Here is a 25,362-nt window from a genome sequence, read left to right as displayed (position 1 = left end):
GGGTCTGAGCACTGTGGTCATAATCAAGGGCTATCCTCAAGTGGCATCTGAGGTAGGGGGCACCAACAAAGGGTGGGGAGGGTTGAGTCAGCCAGTAGGACACAAGGGTAATGAGGGGAAGCTCTTGAGAGGGGTGGGAGATTGGGGCGCCTGGGTGGCGCAGTCGGTTAAGCGTCCGGCTTCAGCCAGGTCACGATCTCGCGGTCTGTGAGTTCGAGCCCCGCGTCAGGCTCTGGGCTGATGGCTCAGAGCCTGGAGCCTGTTTCTGATTCTGTGTCTCCCTCTCTCTCTGCCCCTCCCCCATTCATGTTCTGTCTCTCTCTGTCCCAAAAATAAATGTTGAAAAAAAAAAACCAAAACTTCTTTAAAAAGAGAGGGGTGGGAGATTCATCAACCCATGTGACCTGCACCCACACAAAGACATGTACATGTCATGGGGCACCTGGGTGGCTCAGTCTGTTGAGCGACCGACTTCGGCTCAGGTCTCGATCTCACGGCTCGTGAGTTCGGGCCCCGTGTCGGGCTGTGTGCTGACAGTCAGAGCGTGGAGCCGGCTTCTGATTCTGTGTCTCCCTCTCTCTCTGCCCCTCCCCCACACACGCTCTGTCTCTCTCTGCCTCTCAAAAATAAAGAAAACTAATAAAATAAAATTCTATGTTTCATTACTTGGTACAAACGAGGGGTGCTGGAAATAACGTGGAGCTGAGACAACAACAAAAGGAGATGCCACGGGAGGCTCCAGAAGCATGGGGGGGGCGGGCAGAGAATGGCCCGGGGCGAGGGCATGCTGGGTGGAGTCTTTGATTCACCACTCATTCCTGTTAACCTTGAGCAGGTCGCCTAAGCATTCTGCGCCCAGATTTCTTTCCTGTGGAGCTGGGATAGGAAACCCTCCCACAAACATGGGCGGTCTTACAGGCACACGTGTGGGTGTGCTGGCTGCGCGTATAGGGGGGGAGTGTGCTCCTGACTGGCCACCATGGCACCAACTTCGCAAGCCACGCAGGCCTCAGTGACCTGGTGATGTTGGAGCCTGGTGACGATCAGGAAATAGCAAAGGGATAAGTCTTATTTCAGTCAGGAGACCTGGGTCTTTGAATGACCTCTCCATCTGTTAGAGAAGTTACAGAATAGTCCAGGCCCTTATTTCCTCATCTGCGAAGTAAAGCACTTGGATAACAAAAAATCCTCCAAACTGTCTCTAACCCTTATGATTCTGAGATCAATAAGCTAGCTGGCCTCCTTGGAGATAGTTGCTCATTAAAAATTTAATCTGTGTGCTTCCCGCTACCTCTTGCACATAGTAGGTGCTGGAAAATACTGCGTGAAGGACCAGCGAGGTGGCCCCAGTAGTTGAATTTTGTCATCCTCAAGGGAGTAAGATTCCTCGCATAAAACCAAGGGATGCGAAACCTTAATTCTCTGAGTGCTGAAATATCTGAGTCGTGCTGTTTCAAAGATTCAGGCTCGTGGCCTAAACTGATAACAAATTCTTTCCATTAAGAAATTGCTCTCTCTGGTGAGCCTGACTTCTGAGGCGGGACAGACAAATGCGGACCCTGGCAGAGTGGCTGGGTCTGCACATAAAATGATTGCAGCCGGGTGAGGCCGTCGGGGCGAAAGCACGCCACACCCCCGACGATAGCAACAGAATAAAGCAAAGAGCTACAGCCCGACTAGGAGCCGGAACATAAATACCAAGGATCACCTAAGCCAGGCTCTAATGAGCGCTATACTGTGCTTTGTACCATCTGTGTGGTCGGTCCAGGGAGCTGGGCCCATCAGGCAATGAATGCTGTTTTGTACAGAGCAATGGGTCCTTCAGGGACCTCCTCAGAACTATTGCTAAATGGAGTGATGTTAGATACTTTCCTGTATGCACCTTGTCTCCTCTGCGTCAAGATTCACAGACCAGATTTGTGAGATGATTTTTTTTTTTTGAGTAAATATTCACCTGGAAGCACCTGAGAGAAACACGAGGGGAATCTCACTGTCAAGACCATCTAGTTTTCGTGCCGAAAGGGTTCGCAGACCGACAGACACGGGGCAGGTAGACACATGGAAACACCGTCCTGTGTCTTTCTGGCACGGAAGGTTGAGCCGGACGGGATACAGTCTGAGGCTCTTGCTTTCCTTTTCGCCTCCTTTTGGGCAAGGTAACCATCATTCCCCAGCTAGAGAGTCAAATCCGGAGCCGGATGGACAGGGAAAGGTGTCTGTATGTCCGGGATTTTCCTTCTCTGTTGAGAGGGGAGAGGGAGGAGAGAAACCTCTCGCTTCCCACCCAGAACCTAGTTACTCACGTCTCTCCCGGTGCAGTGAGTCTTAAAGACTCTCCATCCATCACGGAGCCTGGCATTTGGCAGGGACCCCCTGGAATATTCAGTGCTTCCCATCAGGTGGACGTCCCCCTACCAGCGAACTGGAGGGGTCACCGGTCTCTGTTTGTTTTTATTTTTTATTTTTAAGATCACTGGGGGAAAGCGTGCCTTCAAGGTTGCATCCACAGCAGAGAATGGCTGCTATTGACTTTTATCCACTTCCTAAGCACTGCATTTCTTTCAGGCTTCATCAAAGGCATAATCCTTCATTCAGAATCTTTTTCATCACTTAAAATAGCCCTCCCGCCTTTGTTGAAGTTTGCTGCCTTTAGAGAGACGAGGTCAAATCTGCTCCAACGGAGGAAATAAAACGGGGGAGGAAAACCAGCTGTAACCTTTGTGCTCAAAACCTGAGAGGTGGCATAGGATTTTATTTTATCTTATTTTATTTTTAAAGCTAGCTGCTGCTTGGCTACCCTGATCTCTGAAGGAGCATCTGAAAAGAGAGTGTGTGGGTTTTGTTTTTTGTTTTTTTTTCCAAACAGAAAATTTTAAGGAAAAAAGTCTGGGCTAATATATATATTTCAACAAAGTTTCTAGAGAGAAAAAATGATCTCCAAATTGTTTGAGATCGTCAGGCTGGCTCTATTACATCTGTGTAGCAGTAGGGTATAACAAAGCGAAAGATTTAAGGCAATTTTGACACCTTCGAGGAGAACTCCTAGCACTGCTCCGGCTTTTAAACCCAAAGAGGATTCAGCCTGCTCACTTATTACTTTCCACATCTTCAAAAGGACAATGTCTCTTTTTTAATCTTTTGGCTTTGCTGCGAAACCATGGGAAGTTATTGACTTTACAGGCACTTTAAGTATACAATCAGGCAGAAAAGGGACATGGGTGCACTCGGGGGGGGGGGGGGCTGTGAGTTCAAATTCTCATCCCTTTGTGGCGCTCTCCTCCCCACTCAGATAGAATCGGAAAGGGCAGAGCCAACAGCGAGGGGCTGCGGTGGGTTTTGACGGGGGTCCTGTCGTGGAGTCAGGGGGCTCCTGGACCGGAGCCCTTCAGCTCCAGATGGGGCCCCTTTGTCGAGGCTGTTGTTGTTTTTTAGTCTTGACAGCTCCCGGGGTTCTGCTGGATGGTGTGCTCGGAGGTGCCACGCTTCCTTGTAGCCCCTGTGAGCTAAAATAATGAACAAGCAATTAAATCTCATGCTTGAGGGCCTGTGCTGATTGCTTGCAGGAGAGGGGCCCGGCCCAGCCTTGTGCTCTGTGCGTGGGGCTCGGGGCCTGGTTCCTGGCTGTATTTCTCTCAGGGGAGAAGCCCTGTCGGCCTGTGGGTTGCAGGGGGGCCCAGAGCCCGCCGCGGGGCTCGAACTCAAGAGTGGCGAGATCATGACCTGAGCCCAAGTCGGACCCCCCACCGACTGAGCCACCCAGGTGGCCCTTTCTTTCTTTTTTTAAAATAATATTGTCTACAGCCAACTAACGTTTACTAAAGGCATTTCATTTTTGTTGACATTTATTCAAAAATAATGACAGAGCAGGAGCGGGGGAGGGGCAGAGAGAGAGGGAGACACAGAATCGGAAACGGGCTCCAGGCTCCGAGCTGGCAGCATGGAGCCCGTCACGGGGCTCCGACTCACGGACCGTGAGATCATGACCTGAGCTGAAGTCCAACGCCCAACTGACTGAGCCACCCAGGGACCCCATACTAAGGGCATTTAAAAAAAATGTATTCTTGGTCTGTGGTAAAGACTGGGTTTTGCTTTACCTGGTTGCTGCGAGGCTGTCTTTCGTCCTGCTGAGTTCCTATGCAAGCTGCCCAGTTTCGGAGAGGGAGTGTTGGGGACGGTGGCAACTTGACCGACCTCACACAACCAGTAGGATTCGGGCAGTTTGCCTGAGGAGGCAGGGCTCTTAACCACTCTGCCAGTCTACCTCAATATTCATTAATTAAAGAAGTAATTAATAATTTAATAAATAATTCCATTAATAATGCAATAGATACATATTGACATTGTACGGGGGCTTTGCCACTGGGAATTCAAGCATAAGCAAGACATACTTATTTCCTGTTCTCCTGGATCGTACATTCTAGCCCGGGAGACTGACACTGATGAAAAGGAACCCGTTATACAATAGCCTGTGATAAGTGCCATGCAAGAGAATTGTGTGATGAAATGGGACATCTAAACGAAGGGTCTAAACTAGTTTGAGGGGGTCATAGGAGAACTTTCGGAAGAATGAGCTTGAACTGAGATCTGGTGGCTGGCTAAGGGGGCAAGGAGGCAGGGTGTGCAAGGGAGGGAACGCATAGGAGAGGAGGCTGGCCAGGCAGCCAGGTCGTGGGGGGATCATCTAAGTCCCGTGAAGAATTTTAGGGGCACCTGGGTGGCTCAATCGGTTGAGCGTCCGACTTCGGCTCAGGTCATGGTCTCGCGGTCTGTGAGTTCGAGCCCCCCGTCGGGCTCTGTGCTGACAGCTTGGAGCCTGGAGCCTGCTTCGGATTCTGTGTCTCCCTCTCTTTCTGCCCCTCCCCTGCTCATGCTCTGTCTCTCTCGGTCTCAAAAATAAATAAAAACATTAAAAAAAAAATTAAAAAAAAAGAATTTTATTTCTGATTCCAGGAGCAATGACACTGGTGCCTGGAGAAGGGTGAGCCAGCTGCAGTGCTGGAATGCGCGTGCAAGGGGAGGGCTTAGGAGGCACATGACTGTAACTTCCGCCTGTGTGTGAGGAAGAAGAGGTAGGTTTACAGGCATATTTGTGAGCTACTTAGAAGCCGCCGTGGACGGGGCTTAGGATGGTTGGAGTTGAGGGCTGAGTGAGCCTCGGGGAGGACTCCTTGGTTTCTGGCTCACACGGCTGGGTGAATGGCGGTAACCGCCAGACGATGATGGCAGCTGGGGGGAGGACTCTCCCTTTGGGAGGGAGTTTGAACTTGGTTTAGACCTACTGAGTGCGAGATGTCCCCGAGTGGAGATACTGTGTAAATGCTTGCACCCAAGGGTCTGAAATTCAAATTTCAGACAAAACTGAAAATCAAAGCCACCGATGAGGACGAGATATTTCCCAGAGAGCCTGTAAAATGGAAAGGGGAAAGTCTTGGGCGAAAACATGAAATCTGGTGGGAGGAAACCTCAGAGTGGAGGCCCCTGTAAGAGGTCGGCTGAAGCAGCAGGAGACGGGAGTGTGGGCTGCTCAGGGGGCAGAGACTTTCAGAGAAGGGCCGGCCAGGGGGACTCCCCCTTTCTTCATGAACACCTCATGGGGCAGGAATGATTATTTTCTTCATTTACTAGATAAGGGAACTGAGGCTCAGGGAGGTTCACTAACTCTGGCCGATCACAGGATGATAAGAGGTGGGGCAGGATTTGAAAGTGGTTCTGCAGGTCAGACCCCTGCTTCTGTCCCCGTCTCCATCGCTCTATTTCGTTCACATTCAAGTTCATGTTTTTCTCTCCAAAAGAAACGATATAATGTTATTTTGGTTTGTTAGGGAATCATGGTGAGAAACAGAATGACAACTGACATTTAATGTGAGGCTTATGAACTGATGAAGGGTTTTGAATATATGATAAATACAGAGGCTTTAAAACCCGTGTGTCTGACCCCTTATTAGGCTGTTGATTTCAAAACTGAGGGCACAGCCAAAACAGGGGCTGAGGGACCGCATATGTCTTCTGCCTCAATTACTCTCAGAGCCAATTTAGTAAAGATGATTTCTCTGAAGTTAGCCAATGCAATTCAAAACTAGCTAGGTAAAAGGAAGACCAGTGGTTGAAGATGTATGCAGAATGAAAATGAACTGAGGGGTTTTTTTCTTTTTCTTTTTCTTTTTTTCCCATCTTTATGAAGATCAGAAGTTGAGGCAAAAAGGATAAGGTGAATGCCTGTGGACTTCAAAGATAATCTCAAGCACACTCTACTGGAAATTCACCTTCCCCAAATCATCCGTGGGTTAAGAAATGCAGTCCGTGGGCTGCGGTGGGTTTGATTACGGGGGTTTTGAGTGTTCTGATGCTCGTGAGAAGGTGAGGAGTCGAGGTATATATGACTTGCTGGCTGGGAAGGATTCAGACTGAGAAGTGGGCAGGTTGATCTGGTGTCTGTGGGGGAAGGTTGAGAAAAGGGGAAATATTTAAATACTTAAATGAAACTGAGCTCTGGAAGCACACAAAACCTGAGGAATAAGGAGAGCGAGACAGAGCCCCCAGGTGGGGGAGGGTTGGCCCTTTTTGAGGGCCCTGGGCTTAGCTCTACTCCTGCCCTTTCTCTAATGGCCTAAAAAACTGATCTCCCTCAGAAGAGCATGAGTTTACTTACGTGTCTTATTCATCTTTGATTCCTGGCGCATAGTTGGGTGCCTAGTCCATAGTAGAGGGCTGTTAAATAGCCGAACATTTGTTAGGAGATTAAACACACGCAAAAATGCCAGAAAAGATTTGACAAAGGAGGCCGAGAAAAGGGAGAGAAGACGACCCTGGTCTTTGTGCGAGGAGAAAGAATTAGGGAAATTGTGCGTTCACGGATATCCAGGGGAGCCTGCCTCGTGACTTGAATGTAAGCGTAAGACCTGGACAAACCCAGTAGAAAGGTCTTCCAGTCTTTGGAAGTGAAAGCACCAGAGGGCCACTCAAGAGTGGTTCGGGTGGAAGAGAAATTCTATCACGGATGTAACACAGTGGCGTTCGGTGTTGGGCGGGAGGCCCGAGGAATGCCAAGGCTTGAACCACCCACAAGGATGGGGAGCCCACGTGGTAGTAACAAGAAAACAGCCCAGTGGTAGTAGATGTCAAGGAGGTGAAGGGAAAAGACCTTTACTTCAAGGATGCGGTCTGTGGAGATGGGCCTCTCCTCCTCCTCCTTTTCTTGCTTTGGATCCTAGGAAGAGGGAAGTCCTAAACCTCAGTGATTAGTCAGATTATAAGCAAATCTATCCAGGGGTAGAAGTAAGAATTAAAAGCAAGCAAAAGATGACCGGTGTGATTTGCTTATTTGTAACAACGGATCTCTCTCCTAATTGATTCACTGGAGGCCCGTGTGCAGATTGCACAGTACATTCTCGAAGACCTAATTTTCTTTGTGACCTCACAGAGGACATGCTCCCCTCAAGGTGGGCCGCCAGCTGTCCTGAAGTTCAGACACTACTGAAGGATCATTACATTTCCTTCTCCTTTGTGGCCAAGAAGGTCTCTGGATAAGAAAACTTTATCTGCCAGGGGCATTGATTAATTAACTAACTAATTAATTAAATTAATTAATTAAAGTGTATCATTGTAATTCACTGTATTTCATATAAATTAGTCTGTTGAAGGGGGAATCATCAACTGTCTTGAAGTTGGTTGCTTTGTGGTTTTTTTTTTTTTTTTTTTGATTCCTTAACAGTCTTTTAACAGTCTTTGAGGCTTCATGGTACAATACCCTAGGTTTAAAAGCAGTTGGATAGGGAAGGATGAAGCTCAAAATAAGTGTCATGTGGTATAAACTCATGAACATCAAAGTAGTGGAAATATGTGCTTTTTATCTGAATTGCTTGCTATCAGGCTTTGGGAAGAGTTTCTATAAGTAAGATTTTAATGGATTTTTGATTCCCAGTTTTTAATGTTACAAAATGATGGCTTTTAGATGTTTCCTCAGTGCAGGGGAAGAAACAAAAGATAAGACTCAGTTCTCTGCACTAATTGAGAAGCCAGAGAAAAGGCTAGACAGCTTCAGTGAATGGGTTTGGAGTCAGACAGCTATTCACACCTGCTGGACTTTTGACAAGTTTCTTAACCTCCCTGAATATAGAAGATGGGAACATCTCAAATGAGTTTTGTGACGATGAAATGAAATAATGCGTGTGTGATCCTGCCACCCTACCCGTCCTGGTATACAAAAAGTGCGTAGAAAATATGGACTGTTATTTTGGTTTTTTTTTATTATTGAAATTTGTTATTAGAATATAATGTGACTTTCCTTTGTTGACCCTTTGACTCAGAAATTTACCCCTGAGAGCATTTTCATCTTTCCCTCTGTGTACGACTTTTTCCCCTGGATTTGTCGACATTGGTTGAATCCATAGATATTTTTGATAAATGTTCTCAGACACTGCCTATTATTTGAAAAAAAAAAACATGGGCACTGTACCTTTGGAAATCTTAGATGTCATTGTAGATTGAATATATTAAAACCTTTTAGAAGACATTTCTGCTTTTAAGGAATTCACCCTCAGGTGACTTTCTTATTTAAGACATCCCCTTAAGCTCCAACTATAAGTTGCAGTTATCTTTAAAGAGAATTTTTTAGTCCTTTGAAACATTTTCTAAAGGGCTTCTCAGGATTGCATCATGTAACATCTCCTATCTGGTTGAAGTTATGTTCTGTGCAAAAATTCCTATGCTCCTCAAATAGATTTATCCTCTATTGCTAGTTGATATGCTATTGATCAACCCACATATTATATGACAATTGATTGGGACATGGGCTTTACTTCAGTTGGTATGACAACAGAAGACCTTGACCACGATTTAATTTTTCCTGGGCTGCAGTATTGATGGTCCAAGTACAGGATTGAAGTTTGGGCACTATTTCTAACTTTCAGCAGTTTCCAGTTTAATTTCTATCATTAGCTTCCTAAGAGGCTGGTATATACCTGTTTTATCCCCCCACTGTTCTTTTTTCTTTCCCCCCACTGGTATTCAAACCAGCTGTTAAGATTTCAGAAAATAAAGCAGGTAGAACACATTGGGCATTAGGGGCTGGAAAATTCCAAGTTTCTGGCTCACTGTATGTGATTTGTTTGCTCTGTCTATGCCTGTCTTGGTTTCCTAGCGATTAAAAGACTTGGTTAGAAATGTTGCTACTTACCCACCTGTCAAGGATGGTGTGAGAATGAATAATATCTGTGCCATATTTTTGCTCCTTAGACGAAAGGTGCTATATAAATACGAAGTGTTATTCCATTAAAAATACTTGTATGATAACAGCATATGTTAAATTCAGTTTCCTTGACCAATTTTATAAATATATTTTGCTGTTACAATATGGTTGTTTTTATGGTTAGTATGTGGGTATCATACACTCTGTGTTTTATTTTCTATCTGGATGGTGTAATATATCAAATATTTAAGAAAAATAAAGACATCGTTCCAGTTAGACCGTGAAGCTAAATGCTCGTGCTAAATGTTACTTGCTTTTATGCATTTCAACTAGATGTTAGTGACATACCTACTAATATGGAAGATTTGAACTGTATGCCAATGTAACAGGGTATTATAAGAATGTTACTTGGATAAACAGTGTATTTTTCTTACCAATCTTAGCTCTATGTGAATGATTAGCACCTCGCATGCCAGGGGCATTACATAGTTAAACACATGATCCTGGGTTCAGTGACCAGAGATAATGTTTCCTCGTGTCGCCGAGAGGGACATTGGAATTCGTGCTTGGCCCAGGCGGAAGGTCATCATTTACTGCCTCAGAGCACCAAGCTGGTAACTTCTCCTTTTGCAGGAAAGATGGGTTTGAACTTTTACGTCACCATAGCATGCCCATGGAGCACAGGGGTGGCAGATATATGGAGACATTGCCTGACTGCAGCATGGCACAGTGACTTTTTTTGGATAATTTGTTAAAATGCAGAATAGACGTTGTAGCAAGTCTTTGCTCTATCCTTATTTTTCTCAGCAAATGACTTGACTCCCTACCTCACAGGTGAGAGATCTCATCATCCACAACTCTCACCAAATTATTTGAAACCAGATCTATTTTTTTTTAACTTTTTAGTTTGAAATGATTTTAGATTTACTAAAGAGTTACAAAGAGATTTTAGAGTGTCCCCATACACCTTCACCTGGCCTTCCCTAAGATTAACCCCTCACAAACCATGACACATTCATCTAAACTAAGAGATTAATTTTGGGGTAATGCCATGAACTAAACTACTGACTTTATTTGAATTTACCATTAATCCACGTTTTCTGTTCCAGGATCCCATTCAAAATATCATATGACAATTGGGCGTCATGTCTTTGTAGAGTCTCCAATCTGGGACCATTTCTGTGTCTTTGTCTTTCATGACCTCAAACATTCTAAAGACTAATGGCCAGGTATTTTGAAGAATGCCCCTCAATCTGAATTTATCTGACGTGTTGTCAGAAATATACTGGGGTAATGGATTTGGGGGAAGGATATCACAAAGGTGATTGCCTTTCTCATTGTACCATCTCAACGAGCGCATCATATCAAGAAGGCTAATGACAGGTGATGTTAACCCTGGTCACTTGGTTAAGGTGATATCCATTAGCTCTCTGCGCTGTAAAGTTACTCTTTCCCCCTTGTCGTAGTAGTCTGTTCCTTAGAGGCAGGCACTAAATCCCGCCCACACTCAAGGGAAGGGGAATTAACCCCCACCTCCCAAAGGGAGGCCTATCAAAGAATTCGGGGTTGTGTTTTCAAGCCACAGCCATAATGAGTAAATTTGAAGAAGGATACAAATGGATGCAAGCACTTTTGTTTCTTCTTAAAAGTTCACCCACTAGTTTTAATAATTATCAATTAACCTTGCCTGCAGCAATGATTATGGTGATGTTCCAGTGGTGATTTTCTATTTCCCTAATTCCTTCTATATCTGTTAAATGAAATTCTTCTTTCAGGAAGATTTGTTCTCTCTCTTTTGTTTATTTATTCAGTTATTTATTTATATAAACATAGGCTTATGGACACTTCTTTTTTTGGAGATGATAATCCAATATATTGTTATTTATTATGTTGCTCAAGTCGTAGTAGCTTAGGCCACTGGGAGCCTTTAAGCTTGGTTCTTTGGTCCTTTCAACATGCCCTCATTAAAAAAAAAAAAAAAATTTCTTTTAGGGTCGCCTAAGTGGCTCAGTCGGTTAAGCCTCCAACTCTTGGTTCAAGCTCAGGTCATGATCTCACGGTTTGTGAGTTCGAGCCCCACATTGCGCTCTGTGCTGACAGTGTGGAGCCTGCTTTGGAGTCTCTCTCTCCCTCTCTCTCTGCCCCTCCCCTGCTCCCTCTCTCTGTCTCTCTCTAAATAAATAAACTTAAAATTAAAAAAACATTTTTTTTAGCACTTCCTTTCTTTCTGGCGCTAAAAGATATTCTAGGATCATCTCGTACTTACTTTGTCCTGGCCTCAGAATCACGGAAGGGCCCAAGTGGTAAAGCAGCTGGGGCTCCCTGCCAACAGCCATGTGAATGGACCCTCTGCAGAAATTAGATACTGCAGCCCCAGTCAAGCTTTGAGATGACCGAGCTCCTGCTGACATCTTGTTTTAGTTCGGTCTGCTATAACAAGATACCACAGGCCGGGTGGCCGGAACAACAAAAGTTCAGTTCTCACAGTTCTGGAGGCTGGGAAGTCCAAGGATGCTGACGTCACAGGGCCTCCGCTCTCAAGACCTCATCTCTACTTAATTACCTCTCCGAGGCTCCACTTCCTAATACCATCCTGTTGGGGGTTAGGGTTTCGACATACACATCTGAGGAGAACAAAGGCATGGGGTCCATAACATATCCTGACTGCCAGCTTAAGAGAGTCTGAGGCAGAACCACTTAATTTAAGTCCCACATTCCAGACCCAAGGAAACTGTGTTTTAAGCCACTAATCTTTTTGAATGTTTCTATATTTATTTTGAGAGAGAGAGAGTGAAAGGGAGAGCGAGCACAGGCGGGGCCTCCCCCACTTGTGGCAAAGAGAGAAGAAGAGAGAATCCCAAGCAGGCTCGGCACCGTCGGCACGGAGCTCCATGTAGGGCTCGGTCAAACGAACCATGAGATCATGGCGTGAGCGGAAACCGAGAGTCTGACGCCTAACCAATGGAGCCACTCGGGTGCCCCTAAACCAGTACATTTTGAGGTTAATTTATTGCACAGAAGGGGAAGTGGGGTGCTTCTGGAACAAACACCTGACAGGTCGTGTTCCTTGTTCAGGACAGAACAAAGGGACGCCAGGACGTGGGGACCTTTTTCCTACCTCTTCTCCACGCGTGAGTAATTATCTACACAACCTGGGGCACGGCCGGGAGACACGGCGCAGAGGTGAAGCCTTGACCCCGCGACCAACAACAGCACCCCGAAGAGAGTGTGCCCCACCTGCTGGCATTCTAAACTCACGCGACTTAGTCTAATGTTAGACCTAAATCTGAATCCAGACTCTTAGCTACAAAGAGGTGAGGGAAATAAAGTTATTTGTGGGGTAACTATGTGCTTTTAGCTATGTGCTATGAAAGAAGAGAATGTTTTGGGGGGAACAGTTAGCAGTGCCATTCAGGTCCTCAATCCTCTCTCATTCTAAGGGACGGAGGCCACACACTCAGTGGATGTAATGAGATGTGGACACATTGGTCCTTTGCCCCTCACCTCCAGCAGGCCATCTAGCCTGTAGAGGGAGACAAAGAGTTCAGACAATTGACTGGATCGGCACAGGGATCCGCCGACTGAGGGTGAAATATTTGGTTCTTCTCCTTCTTTTCCTGTGGGGAATGAAGACGTGCCCCCCAACAAGCATGAAGGGCTCCAAAAGAATTTCACAGGGATTGGGGCACGTGCCAGAGGTAAGCCTGGCACATGGGTGTGGGAGCTCTCAGGCTTACCTTGGTTCATCCACGCAGAGACGAGTGAGGTGTTCTTGAAGAAGTGTGAGATCTGTTCCCTGGAGGCTCAGGATGTGTGAACTTGGAGACTGGTATTTGCTTCCTGCCTGGAGGATACTGAAGACCCAAGTCTGGCAGAATCTGCCTGTGGTGCAAGCAGCTGGTACTTGCTCCTAATGTCTGTAGGATCGAGACTGTGTCCTAGGCACGGTCCCAGTGAATATGGCCCCGGGGGAGCGCTGATGAACGCTTGCTCACAAGGGCAGCCCTTGCTTAAGAGGACATAGTACAAGTAAGAGTAAGAGTCTGAGGGCTACACTGCACAGATGTCAGGGAGGAGAGGCTAACGAAAATTCTGGTGGACCCCATGACCAAGTCGGGGAGTTGCAGAGCTTAGAGATTCCTGTGAGGGTCACTGATGGACCTCGAAATGAGCTCTGTGAGTGGGCCAACATCTCTACCCCTGCCATGGTGGAAAAAAGGACAGCCGGCTGGCAATTGCCAAGAGAGAGGACATCCGTAGGTTTAGCTAAGTTAACAAACTTTTGATCCCTTTTATTATTATTATTATTATTGTTGTTGTTATTGTTATTAGTGGTAGTAGTTCTATTTCTCTCTACCCATTTTCTGAGCTGTTATGCCTCAAGAAGTAAGGTGATTGCAAGAAGAGGGTGAGGAGGTCCAGGAGAGGGAATGATGATACAGCTCATACCCTCCTACTTGTGGTTTTGATCCAAGAGCCTGGCCAGAACTGTAACTTGGACATGATACTTAACTTTTGATTTAATTTTTTAATGTTTATTTATTTTGAGAGAGAGAGAGAGAGAGAGAGAGAGAGAGAGACATAGAGAGATAGGGCATGAGTGGAGGAGGGGGAGAGAGAGAGGGAGACACAGAATCGGAAGCAGGCTCCAGGCCCTGAGCTGTCAGCACAGAGCCCAACGCGGGGCTCGAACTCATGGACCACGAGATCATGACTTGAGCTGGTTGGACGCTTCACCAGCTGAGCTACCCAGGTGCCCCTGAACTTTTGATTTATACTGGAATTTATGTTTCTAAGCCCAGAGACCTATGGTGAAATAGCCCCCCCTCACAGCTGTCCTTCATCAAGACCAAAATTTCTAATGTCTAAAATGAATTTTGAGTTGTGAGACCATTAGAAATGAATGTGATTCCAAAGACACAGAGCCTGCGTGAGGTGTGATGTGGTAAGGAAAGAAGACATTCAACCCAGTATGTCTGAAGCCCGTGTAGGAGAGAATGAAGCCATTTTTTCTTTGTGTGCCCGTGGAAAGCAGCCCATTCAGTTAAGGGACTACAGTTGTCTTCATTGTACTTTGTGTCCCAGTCCCCCTCTGGCTGCTTTCCTGTTTGGTCAGAATGGACTGGGTGATGTTCTTAATATCACTGAGACCATATTTACTTACTACAGCACTGAGATTGTGGCTTTGAAGTCATAGAAAACCCTTTTTTTTAAACACACGAACTTGTTTTATGGTGGATCTTCCTGCACTTTATTATGCAATTTATTATTTTAACGTAAATGTATGACTGTTAAAATGCATCATATGAGTTTGGGCTTTCATTCTATTCTATTGAGATTTTCTTGGTCTCCTGATTGATGTTGAATGTGTTGGTTATTTTCCCTAGCTTAGAGCCCTCTGCCAATCAGATAAACATGTTCAATTACTTAGGCTATAAGTGCAGGTGCTCAGACAGAGTTTCAGCATAACGGTGGCTTAAACAAGATAGAAGCATATTTCTTTCTTAACTCTCTGGGTATAAAGAGTCTTGGGCTGAATTCTCCTTGGGGTCAGAAATCTCGTCTGTCCACCATCCCTCGGCCAAGTTGGCTCACCAACATGCTTCTATTCTATTCAATAAGATGTGGTAAACGGTAAAGGGGGAGACACATCTTCCTTTTAAGGACGTCGTCCCCAGAACACATCACATCTGCTTTCATCCTGTTGGACAGAACTTAGTCACATGGCTACACCAGCTTGTAAAAAAAAGCTGGAAATGTAGTCTTTCTTTTTTCTTTTTTTCCGGATGTTCATCTCCTTAGCTAAACATTCTATTCTCTGAAAGAAGAGGAAAATTGGAAGAAATGAGCAATCTTTGCCACACATAATTTCTGTGTTTGCATGTATGCAATTAGAGCTATAACTTGTCATTGTTATGGGCATAACTGTGGTCTTAATCTGCAAGTTTATAATGCTTCCTTGATTAACATCCTAGGGTCGTGGATTTCAGTCAGACACAAATCCACCCAATGCCAAACCTGGTCCATTCTACATTTCCGTTTCTTTCCCTGAAGGATCACAGGACAGACTCTTACTAAATATCTTACTGAAATCTAGATACCGTATGATTGTGGCCTTCCCATAATCTCCACCTACCACCCTATCAGCACAGGAAATGAGGTTTTCTCAGCATGACAATCTGAGTGAACCCAGCTTTTCCCGTATGGCTCTATTTTCTAAGAGCTCACCAGCCACCTATTTAACAATCCTGTCCAAAATTTTGCCACGGGAATTCATTTCAACTGTGCTCACCTGCAATTTTTGGAATTCATGCTGTTTCCATTTTTGAAAGTCAGATGGACTATTCTGTAAGTGCCTATTTTCAACTTGAAGTTCCCTGTACTATTTTTGTTACTTCCCAAAGATTGCAAATTCTTTTAATACCACAAGGTATTAGTTTGCTAGGGTCGCAATAACAAAATAGCCCAAACTGGGTGGCTTCGACAGCAGAGATTTATTTTCCACGGGTCTAGAGGCTGAAAGTCCAAGGCCAAGTTGTCAGCCGGTTTGGTTTTCCCTGAGGCCTCTCTCCTTGGCTTGCACATGGCTGTCTTCTTGCTGTGTCCTCATACGCTCTTTCCTTTGTGGAGTGCCCCTCGTGTCTCTTTGTGTGTCCAAATCTCCTCTTCCTGTAGGGATACCAGTCGGGTTGAATTAGAGTCCACCCCAACGCCCTCATTTTAACTCAACACATCTTTAAAGATCCTGTCTCCAAATACTGTCACATTTAGGGTACTGGGCACCAGGACTTCAACACGGAAATTTAGAGGGGATGCAATTCAGCCCATAGGATATGGCATAAATATCTTCTGTGATTTGTCATAATTTCATTTAAAGGAATCAGGTACTTTCTTATTTCGGGAAATTGGGGAGGTAAAAAGATGGCCGAGGCTTTTGCTAACTTGGAAGTTTGTTCGAAGTGCATATCAGAGTCTCACTCCAGACCTACTTGGATGGGAATCTGCATTTCACAAGACCCACACACCCTACCCCACCACTGATTTGTGTGCCCAGTAAAGTCTGACCACTGCTAGGCCAGGGACCCAGTCATTCTTCCACAGGTGACACCTTTTTCCCCAAGAGGTTCCTGACAGACATACATACAGAAGGGACATTAGCAAAGGAAACCAGAGTACCATTGCATGGCTATCTGGGTTTGGGGTGAAAAACTCAATGAAAAGAACTCTCTGGTAACCTCGATTGGAGCACGAGGAGACAAGCATTAACCCCCATATTTTCTGCATCCAAGTGACAATCTAGATATGACTTTTTTTGTCAACCATACATAAAAAAGGTATTTTTTTTTTTAAAAAAAGGGACACGGCTGTTCTTGGGTCAGGTTCCTGATGCCTGGGTGGCATACCTTAGGGGAGAGGGAGAGAATAAGGGCTGAGGAGAGTGTTGTGAAGTGATGGGAAGGGGTAGGAGAGGAAGGGTGCGTCCCCTGCATCTGGACCTCGTTCTGATCCCAGCAGCCTTCTCCTCCCGTGCCTCTCTTGTTGACATTACCAGTCTCAGTTTCCAGTTGAAATATCCACCCAAACTTTCAGGGTCAGGTTCTGTGATGTCAGAATAAGAAGAGCATGATGATACCTTCTAGGGCCAGTGGGCCCCGCCATGCTATGGTCTATGGTCCATTTGGGTGAACAGTGAGCTTTCCTCATCCCACGTTTCTTTGCTAACTCCTTCTCTAACCCACCTTTTCATGCGTATCCTTCAGATTTCAACTGTGATATCACTTCTATCGGGAAGCTTTCATTTCCCCCTTGAGACTGAATTAGGAGCCCTCCTCCTCGGAGAGCACTTTCGGCACCTGGCAGTGATGGCTGGTCTACTCATCTGCCTTCTGCTCTGTGATGACATGGGCTTTGTTCCCCATCAAACCTCCCACGTGGCGGGGGGTCTGGTTCAAAACCCGCAGACGTGTTTCATTGGTATGATTGTTAAGCTGGTTGGAAAATTATGTTTCTACGGTTTTAAAGATGCATATACGGTATATTTTATAGAAGAGATATTTATATTGTTACTGCAGTAAGGCTGCATATTCATGGAAATGTTCCCAAATATCTTTTTGCAAAATGCTTAATCCATAGACTGAGTTTTGAAAAGCAGTTTCTTTTTCAACTGTTGTTAAAAAGTTCTCTTGCTTTTTAAGGGGCAGATTAAATATGATTTTTTTCCCTGAAACTGTTTTTTTTTTCTTTTTTCTTTTTAGTAGCAAACTACTTAGAGCTGCTTTTCATCGTAGAAAAGGTCAGCAAACCGGGAACACTTGTCACTTCGTAAAAGAATTATGTGCAGCTCAACTGTAAATTTGACAATTATTTAAAATAACTTGCCACAAACTAAACCACGAACTTCTTTGTAGAACAACACATTTGCACCATCTCTCACCTATTTCATTGTGAAATACCATATATTTTCTACTGGATTGTAAAGACTTTGACAAAATAGGCCACGTAAACAATAATCTGTGGCCCTTGATACATTTCTGGCTTCAATGTCTTTGCTGCAATGATCTTATATATATATATATATATATATATATATATATATATATGTATAATGAATGTATTTTAATGTATTTTTTTTTCAACGTTTATTTTTGGGACAGAGAGGGACAGAGAGAGACAGAGCATGAGCGGGGGAGGGGCAGAGAGAGAGGGAGACACAGAATCGGAAACAGGCTCCAGGCTCTGAGCCATCAGCCCAGAGCCCGACGCGGGGCTCGAACTCCCGGACTGCGAGATCGTGACCTGGCTGAAGTCGGACGCTTAACCGACTGCGCCACCCAGGCGCCCCAATTTTAATGTGTTTTAAGTGTGGTATTATCTCTACATTTAATATGGGGCATTTTTAAGGTCTGTTCATGGTGGTTGAGGGCAACTCTTCTGTGTTGTGGTATTCCTGCCTTTCTCAGGGTACTTACCCGCCGTAAGAGACCCCTGTCCGCTGACATAGTACCTAATAAAGATGCAATATAGTGTGCGTATTAAATATTGATCAAGATTAACTTCTCTTTCAGTTGTAGCCAAAAATGATATAGAAATTGAAGCATATTTAATCTCACCCACTGGTAGATTGACCCCATGGTCATATAATAAACTCCCAAATATATTTGAATTTATTAGTTGTCCTTCACTGCTATTCCAATTATCTATAATTCTCTCACTGTGCCTAATATCACACTGTCTTAATTATTCTAACCTTAAAATAAGCCTCGTTGTGTCATATGGCAAATTTCATCTCTCTTTTATTTTTTGAGAGTTGTCTTAGCTTTTCCTGAACTTATAATCTTCCATATGAATTTTAGATTCAATCCATCAAGCTCCATACATATGTGGTGCAATTTTTGTTAGAACTGCATTGAATTTATAGACTAATTTGGAGAGACATCCAAATTAAATTCTTATCATGCGGACCCTTTCCGCCTATGAATACCTCTCCATTTATTTAGGTCTTCTTTGAAGTCCTTCAATAATGTTTTAGGATTTTTCCCCTCATAACTTGTTACATTTTTGTTGCATTGATTGCACATATCTGCAACATCTTGTATTTTGGTACTATTGTGAATGGGATCTTTTGGTCAAGGGGTGTGAATGGAAACACATAAACTAATTACGTTTCCCTCATTCCCTATGCCCCAAGCTACTTGTGTCCCTTGAGCCATTGGATACATACAACTTTATGCCCTGTGACATAGATGAGGCCTCGGGCTCTATTTAAATCTCAGCTGAGAGATATCCTGCTGGGCACCAGGCTTTTGGTGACAGTGAATGGAGAGCTTGTTGGGACCCTAATCAGTAGACTGGGAGATGAAGCCCAAGAATGACTTCAGAGCACAGAGCAAATGTATAAAGAGGCTTAAATGATGAGGGAGAAGAGACAGGGATACATTCCCAAGACTGAATATGTGAATAATTAGTAAATAATTAGTAAAAGTTGTTCCATATTAGTAAAGAAGCCCTGAAAGGAAATATGCATGAGGTGGGGTGAGACTTAATCTGGAGACTGAAAAATTCCCCAAGTTGTAAGGAGGATTGAGGAGAAAAGACAGAATCCAAGCACATCCTGTGAAATTCATTAAAGTGGGTGATAAAGACTAAAAACCTATAGGCTTCCAGGAGGAAAGAAACAAGTTACTACAGAGTAGACTTTTGTTTGTTTTTAATGATTAGGTTAAATATTTTATTCTGTGGCAGAGAAAAATACAAATTTTATGTGGTGGGCTTGAATCCAGCAATCTCGATACATTTTCTAATGTATTTGAATACATTATTTGAAGACCTAAATAAATGGAGAAGCGCACCCTATTCATAGATGGAAAGTGTCAGCATGATAAAAATTCAGCTCGGGTGTCTCTCCAAATTAGTCTGTAAATGCAATACATTAGAATACATTTGATTCTAATGATGTTTTTGAAAATTTTCTTGGTTTTTCTCTGTAGATAATTGCATTATCTGTAAGTAATGAAAATTGTGGTTTTTCTTTTCCAGTTCTTAAAAATTTGATTCATTTTGTTGTTGTTGGTTATTGCTTTTACTCAGCCCTCCCCGGACTGTGAATGATAAAAATGGTGATGCCTGAGAAAATTCTTGAAGTGCCCCCATTCTCTGTAAGGTTTGTTGTAGACTTTTGGTAGAAATCCTTCATGAGACCTTATATTTTTAGAATATTAAAAGCATTTGTTATTCATGAGCTGTGGAATTTGATTAATTTTTGTTTTTCACTTATTTAGATGGTCACCTAATTTTCCTCAATCTATTAATGTGTGAAGTTTTTGTAATAGCAAATTATCTTTGCATTTCTGGAATAAACTGTACTTGGTCATTCTGGGGTTTTGTTGCTGTTATATTTCACCAATTTTTACAAAATGTTATATTAATAGATTGTGCTTGCTAATATTTTATTTAGCATTTTTTTACATCTACTTTATGAAATTAACCTATAATTTTCCTTTCTTTAACTGTTCATGTCATGTTTTGATCTCTAGGAAAATTTCTCCTTTTTTCTATTCTTTGAAATTGCTTTATATATTATGTAAATATTATTTGTTGAAGATTTGGTAACCGCTCTGAGTTCCCCCTGGAGGAAAATATCAAAATAAATTTATATATAATGGTTTATAAATCATCTTGTTTATAAAATAACTTTATTAATTCACATTTTTCTCAAAAATTATACATTTGACTAAGTTCTCAGTGTACTGGCATGAAATTGTTGATGATACTCGGTTGGCTTTAAAAATCTCAAATGTATTGATAGTTATTTCCCATTTTCCCCTAAAGTTGTTATTTCTTTTCTTTTTGATTGATCTCTTGATTTCTTTTTTCCTGACTAATATTGCCAGATTTTTTTGTGCTACATAATTTTTAAAATATATGTGTCTTACAAATGATGTCTATATTTTCCGGTCAATTTTATTTATTTTGGCTCATACATAGTCCTTTCTTCTTATATTTGAATTCATTGATTTTTCTCCAGATTCAGAAACTGAATACTTAGTTAATTTATTTTCAGTATTAAAAAAAAAATACCGAGACCATACATTTTTCTATTTAAGTCACATTTGGCTCTATTTCCTAAGTTATGGTACATAGTAGTTTTTAATGCTGTTTTGTTCCAAATATGTTGCAATTTTTATTGTGATCTTTTCTTTAAACTATACATTATTAGATAATACATGGGGGGAAAGGGACTAAGAGAGACCCAGGCATGTATAACATTTGCCATTTCTTTATTGTTTTATTTCCAGTTAAACTGGGTTGTTATCAGGGAATTTATTCTCAGCAGAATATCAGTGCCTAAAATATGCACGAATTCTTGAAATTTATCATAATATCCTCATGATCTAGTAGGCAGGGCATTCTTTGCAAATATTTCATGTTTGCTTTTACATTAAACTTAATTTGTCATTAAAATCTTTAGCCTCAATAATATTTTCTTAACTAGGTGTTTCTGTTTGATAGAGGTATGTCAACTTTGCATTGTAATCCTGTCTCTTCTGGGCTCTATGTATTTTGTAGCTATGCGGATGAGTGCATGCAATTTCATGATTTTCATGCTTCATTGTTAGAAAGTTTCCCTTTGTTGTTGCACAGTAGCTTTTTACGTCTATTGATTATTTTTCCTGAAATTCTATTTTGTCTGATAATAATTTTCTGTGTTGGAATTTATTGCTTTTTGGTATTTGTCTGGAATATAATTTGCTGTGTATTTATTTTAAATATTTTCACGAGGTTTTGTTTTAGTAGCTTTTGAAAACACCAGATAGCTGAATAAAATCCACGTAATAATCCCCATTAAAAAAAAATCAAAATTTATTTTTGACAGAGAGAGAGTGTGAGTAGAGGAGGGGCAAAGAGAGTGGGAGACACAGAATCCCAAGCAGGCTCCAGGCTCTGAGCAGTCAGCACAGAGCCTAACAAGGAGGGGTTCGAACTCACCAGCCTTGAGATCCTGACCTGAGCTGAAGTCCAATGCTTAACTAACTGAGCCACCCAGGCGCCCCTCCCCATCTTTAATAGAAGCATTTATTTACATTTTTAAAGTTACTAGCGGGTTTGTATTTACTTCCACTATCTAATTTACCCTGTCTGGTTTACTGTCCTTTTTCTTTGTCTCTTTCCCTTCTTTTCCTCACTTCTATTGGATTGATAGAATTTTCTTTATCTTCAGTTATCTGAAAATACCTAAGTTGACCATGATTTTCTCTGGGCACTTTGAGGATATTATTCCGTTGTAATCTGAACCTTCTGATTTTTCATCAAAGTCTGCAGCTAGTCTAACCTGCCGTTCACTTTTTCTTTTTTCGAATGAGCACATGTCAAAGATGTATTTAAATCATGAATGAGAAAATTAAAAAGTTGGTGAGCTGGCTCTAAAAAGTGTAAGAGGGACAGAAGTATTTAGTCCTGAAAGAAAAAGTGCCACATCCCATACAAAACTGGTTAATGCACAAGACTGGAGAATATCACAGTTATAAGCAATACAACTCTCACCTTTGTGATGAACACTTCTTAACCAGACAGAAGCCATTTGCTTATCTGCAGGGTAAAACTCATTTGCATTGCCCATATGACAAAAATAACTTGAGTAATTATTATTTTTATACAGCGTGAAGTCTATCCTTATAGATTTGTAGCATACCCTAATTAATAGTAAATGATTAAAGCATATATGCTTAGAGAATCAGACAATCCTTGGGTAGTCCTGTTGGGTGATGCTCTGGGTATGATTGGAAAGGATATGAGCCATCTTTTCATCTATTTCCAAGTTCTGGATTTTTAAAATGTGTGTTTATAAATTTTCTCCATGGAATATTCTTGTTTCAAAAAGGTGTGGCCTCATGGGTGCAGCATTCAATATTAATGAATACATATACGCACTATAGGATAGTCATCAAGTCTAGAGTCATATGGTATTAAGCAACCATCAAAATAAAAAACATTGTCAAAGATTTTATAAAAACCCAAGATTGCACTTTTCAATAATCTCTATTCCCCAGTGCTTAAATAAATCATTGCTTGTATTTCTTCTATTTTGAGGCTAAAAAGCCAACCCCCAGAAATCTATCTCTGTCAGATTCTGCCTGAAGTACCTAGGAATCTGTGTGAGTTCCTCTTTCTGAAATGTCTCCAATCTCCTAAGGTTTCTCCTAATGTCTCCCTGTAAGTCTGGGACCCTGTAAGACAGAACAAACATGAGAACAGTTTTCAAGGAGAACTTTGTAGGCGTTGGTTCCACCCATGAAGTGCGAACCTTGACCCTTAATGGTGGGTTTTTCATATCTGAATAAGTGAGATTTATTCTGAAACATGACACTCCAGGTACAGCCTTTATTAAAAAGTTTGTTCAATTACATTCTGATTAGTTTCAGTAAATGAATGCAAATAATTACCTGGCCATTAAAGGTAAAGAAACTCAATGGAAGTATTTGTTTCTGAATTTGGAGGAGTTAGAGGGAACAAAAGGCAAACATACAGTTATTAAACTGAGATTAGACATAGATCAAGAAGATGACCCAGCAATTCCTTTCTTAAGTATATACCCCAAAGAATTACAACAGGGACTCAAGCGGATACTTGCTCACTGCAGAATTATTCACAACAGCCAAAGGTGGAAACAATCTGGATGTCTATCAACTGATGAATGGATAAAGAAGATGTAATATATACACATAATAGAATGTTATTCAGCTATAAAAAGTGATATTCTGGGGTGCCTGGGTGGCTCAGTCGGTTAAGCATCTGACTCTGGATTTGGGCTCAGGTCATGATTTTGAGGTTCGTGACTTTGAGCCCTGGATCGATCTCTAGGCTGACTGTGCAGAGCCTGCTTGGGATTCCCGCTCCCTCCCTTTTTTCTTCCCCTCCACCATGCGCTCTCTCTCTTTCTCAAAAATAAATAAATAAACTTTAAAAAAAAACAGTGGAGTTCTGATAAATGCTACAAAATAGATGAAACTTGAAAAATTTTATGCCAAGTGAAATAACCCGGATGTAAAAACTCAAATACAATGCTCCCCTCCCCCGGCCATCCATGATCTCCCCTTTGGCTCTCTGTGGTCTCAGTTACCTGTGGTCAACCGCAGTCCAGAAACAGATGGTCCTCCTTCTGACATATGGCCAGAAAGTCAATAGCAACCCAATGCTATGTCTCAGTGCCTAGGTCATTCCTCTCACTTCATGTCATCACGTAGGTGTTTTATCATCTCACGTCTTTACAAGAAGGAAAGGGGTTTAGGCACAGTTTTGAAAGAGAAAGAGACCACATTCCCATAGATTTATTATAGTATATTGTTATAATTATTCTATTTTATATTATGTATTGCTTTTAATCTCTTACTGTGCTTAATTTACAAATAAATTACCGTGGGTATGTATGTATAGGAAAAAAACATAGTATACATACAGTTTGGTACTATCCATGGCTTCAGGCATCCACTGTGGGTCTTGGAACGTATCCCTCTGGATAAGAGTGTATCAACTATATTGTATAATTCCACTTGCATGACGTCTCTAGAGCAAGAAAATTTATAGAGACAGCAAATAGATTAGAGGTTACCAGGAGCTGGAGAATGGGGAACAGAGTTTCTATTTGGGGCAATGACAAAGTTTTGGAAATAGATATGATGATGCTTGCCCAACATCGTGAACGTGATTAATGCCACTGAATTGCACTCTTAAACATAGTTAAGATGGCAATTTTTTTTTTGTTATAAATGTTTTACAACAATTAAAAAGAAAAAAAAAAAGGAAAGCAGCTGAGATCAAGAAAAAAAGCGCCTTCCCATATAGCCAGAAAATAGAACACTAAAAACCCTACCAGCATTATTCCAAAATAAATGATCACAATTAGATGTTCTTCTTGAGTTCCTTCAGTCATTCTTAATTTATTCTTCTTCCATTAGAGCTTGAGTCATCAGTTGGCTTCTATAAAATTATCTGGTACTGAATTACAAAGCATCCTGGAAATCCCACGTCCCTCTGCAATTTTCTAAGCGATGTCACCTTCTAACTCTATTTTCTGAAATACCAATTGTTAAAAAATACCCGGCAGAGTCCTTTTCGTGAGCTCTGAGGCTGTTCTTTATTGCAGACCAAATTTCTGGCTTGTGGCTTAAAGGAGAGCCTTCAGGCGAGCATGAGAGAGAAGCGGAAGCCGTATGTTGATGACAGAATAGGTAACAATATCAGAATGTAGAGTAGCAGAGTTCTCTCTTGGAGTATGATGCATACCTCTTTTGTGAGGTTGTGATCAATGTATCCCTTTAGAATAGAAACTATGTTGTGTTCTATACTGATAAAATCGAGGGAAAGTCATATTCCCGAAGCCTTGAGCAGATAAAATTCCAGTGATGTTCTTCCAATGCCTTACTGCATGTTTGATTTTTTTTTTTTTGCTGTTGCTTATGTATAGAAAGGGATAACATCAGCAGATCTAGCAAATAAATACGTGCAGCTCCACTCTGTGCCCACAGTTCCATTTTATATCACAATGCATCATTGCTCCAACAAAGATATTTGTGGTTTTAATTTTCTCTGGCAGCTACAAAGTAATTTTCCCTTCATTGTACTAATTGAGGGATCAATTTTTTAAAAATCGGCAAAGTCAACAATTTTTGTACATTGGA

The 25,362-nt window shown here is 42.3% G+C and overlaps 1 long non-coding RNA gene across 1 annotated transcript; it reads right to left on the bottom strand.

Moving 5' to 3' along the window:
* Positions 1–15,695: 15,695 nt before the first annotated feature.
* On the bottom strand, positions 15,696–24,881 carry LOC125166667 (uncharacterized). The gene is made up of 3 exons (XR_007152487.1): positions 24,555–24,881; positions 24,141–24,247; positions 15,696–15,856 (listed from the first exon to the last, which is right to left on the bottom strand). It is a non-coding gene; the product is annotated as an uncharacterized LOC125166667 (long non-coding RNA).
* Between the last annotated feature and the right edge of the window lie 481 nt (positions 24,882–25,362).

The sequence above is a fragment of the Prionailurus viverrinus genome, chromosome B2 (assembly GCF_022837055.1).
Source record: "Prionailurus viverrinus isolate Anna chromosome B2, UM_Priviv_1.0, whole genome shotgun sequence".
Taxonomy (NCBI): Eukaryota; Metazoa; Chordata; class Mammalia; order Carnivora; family Felidae; genus Prionailurus; species Prionailurus viverrinus.
This window is presented reverse-complemented; position numbering and strand designations above follow the sequence as displayed.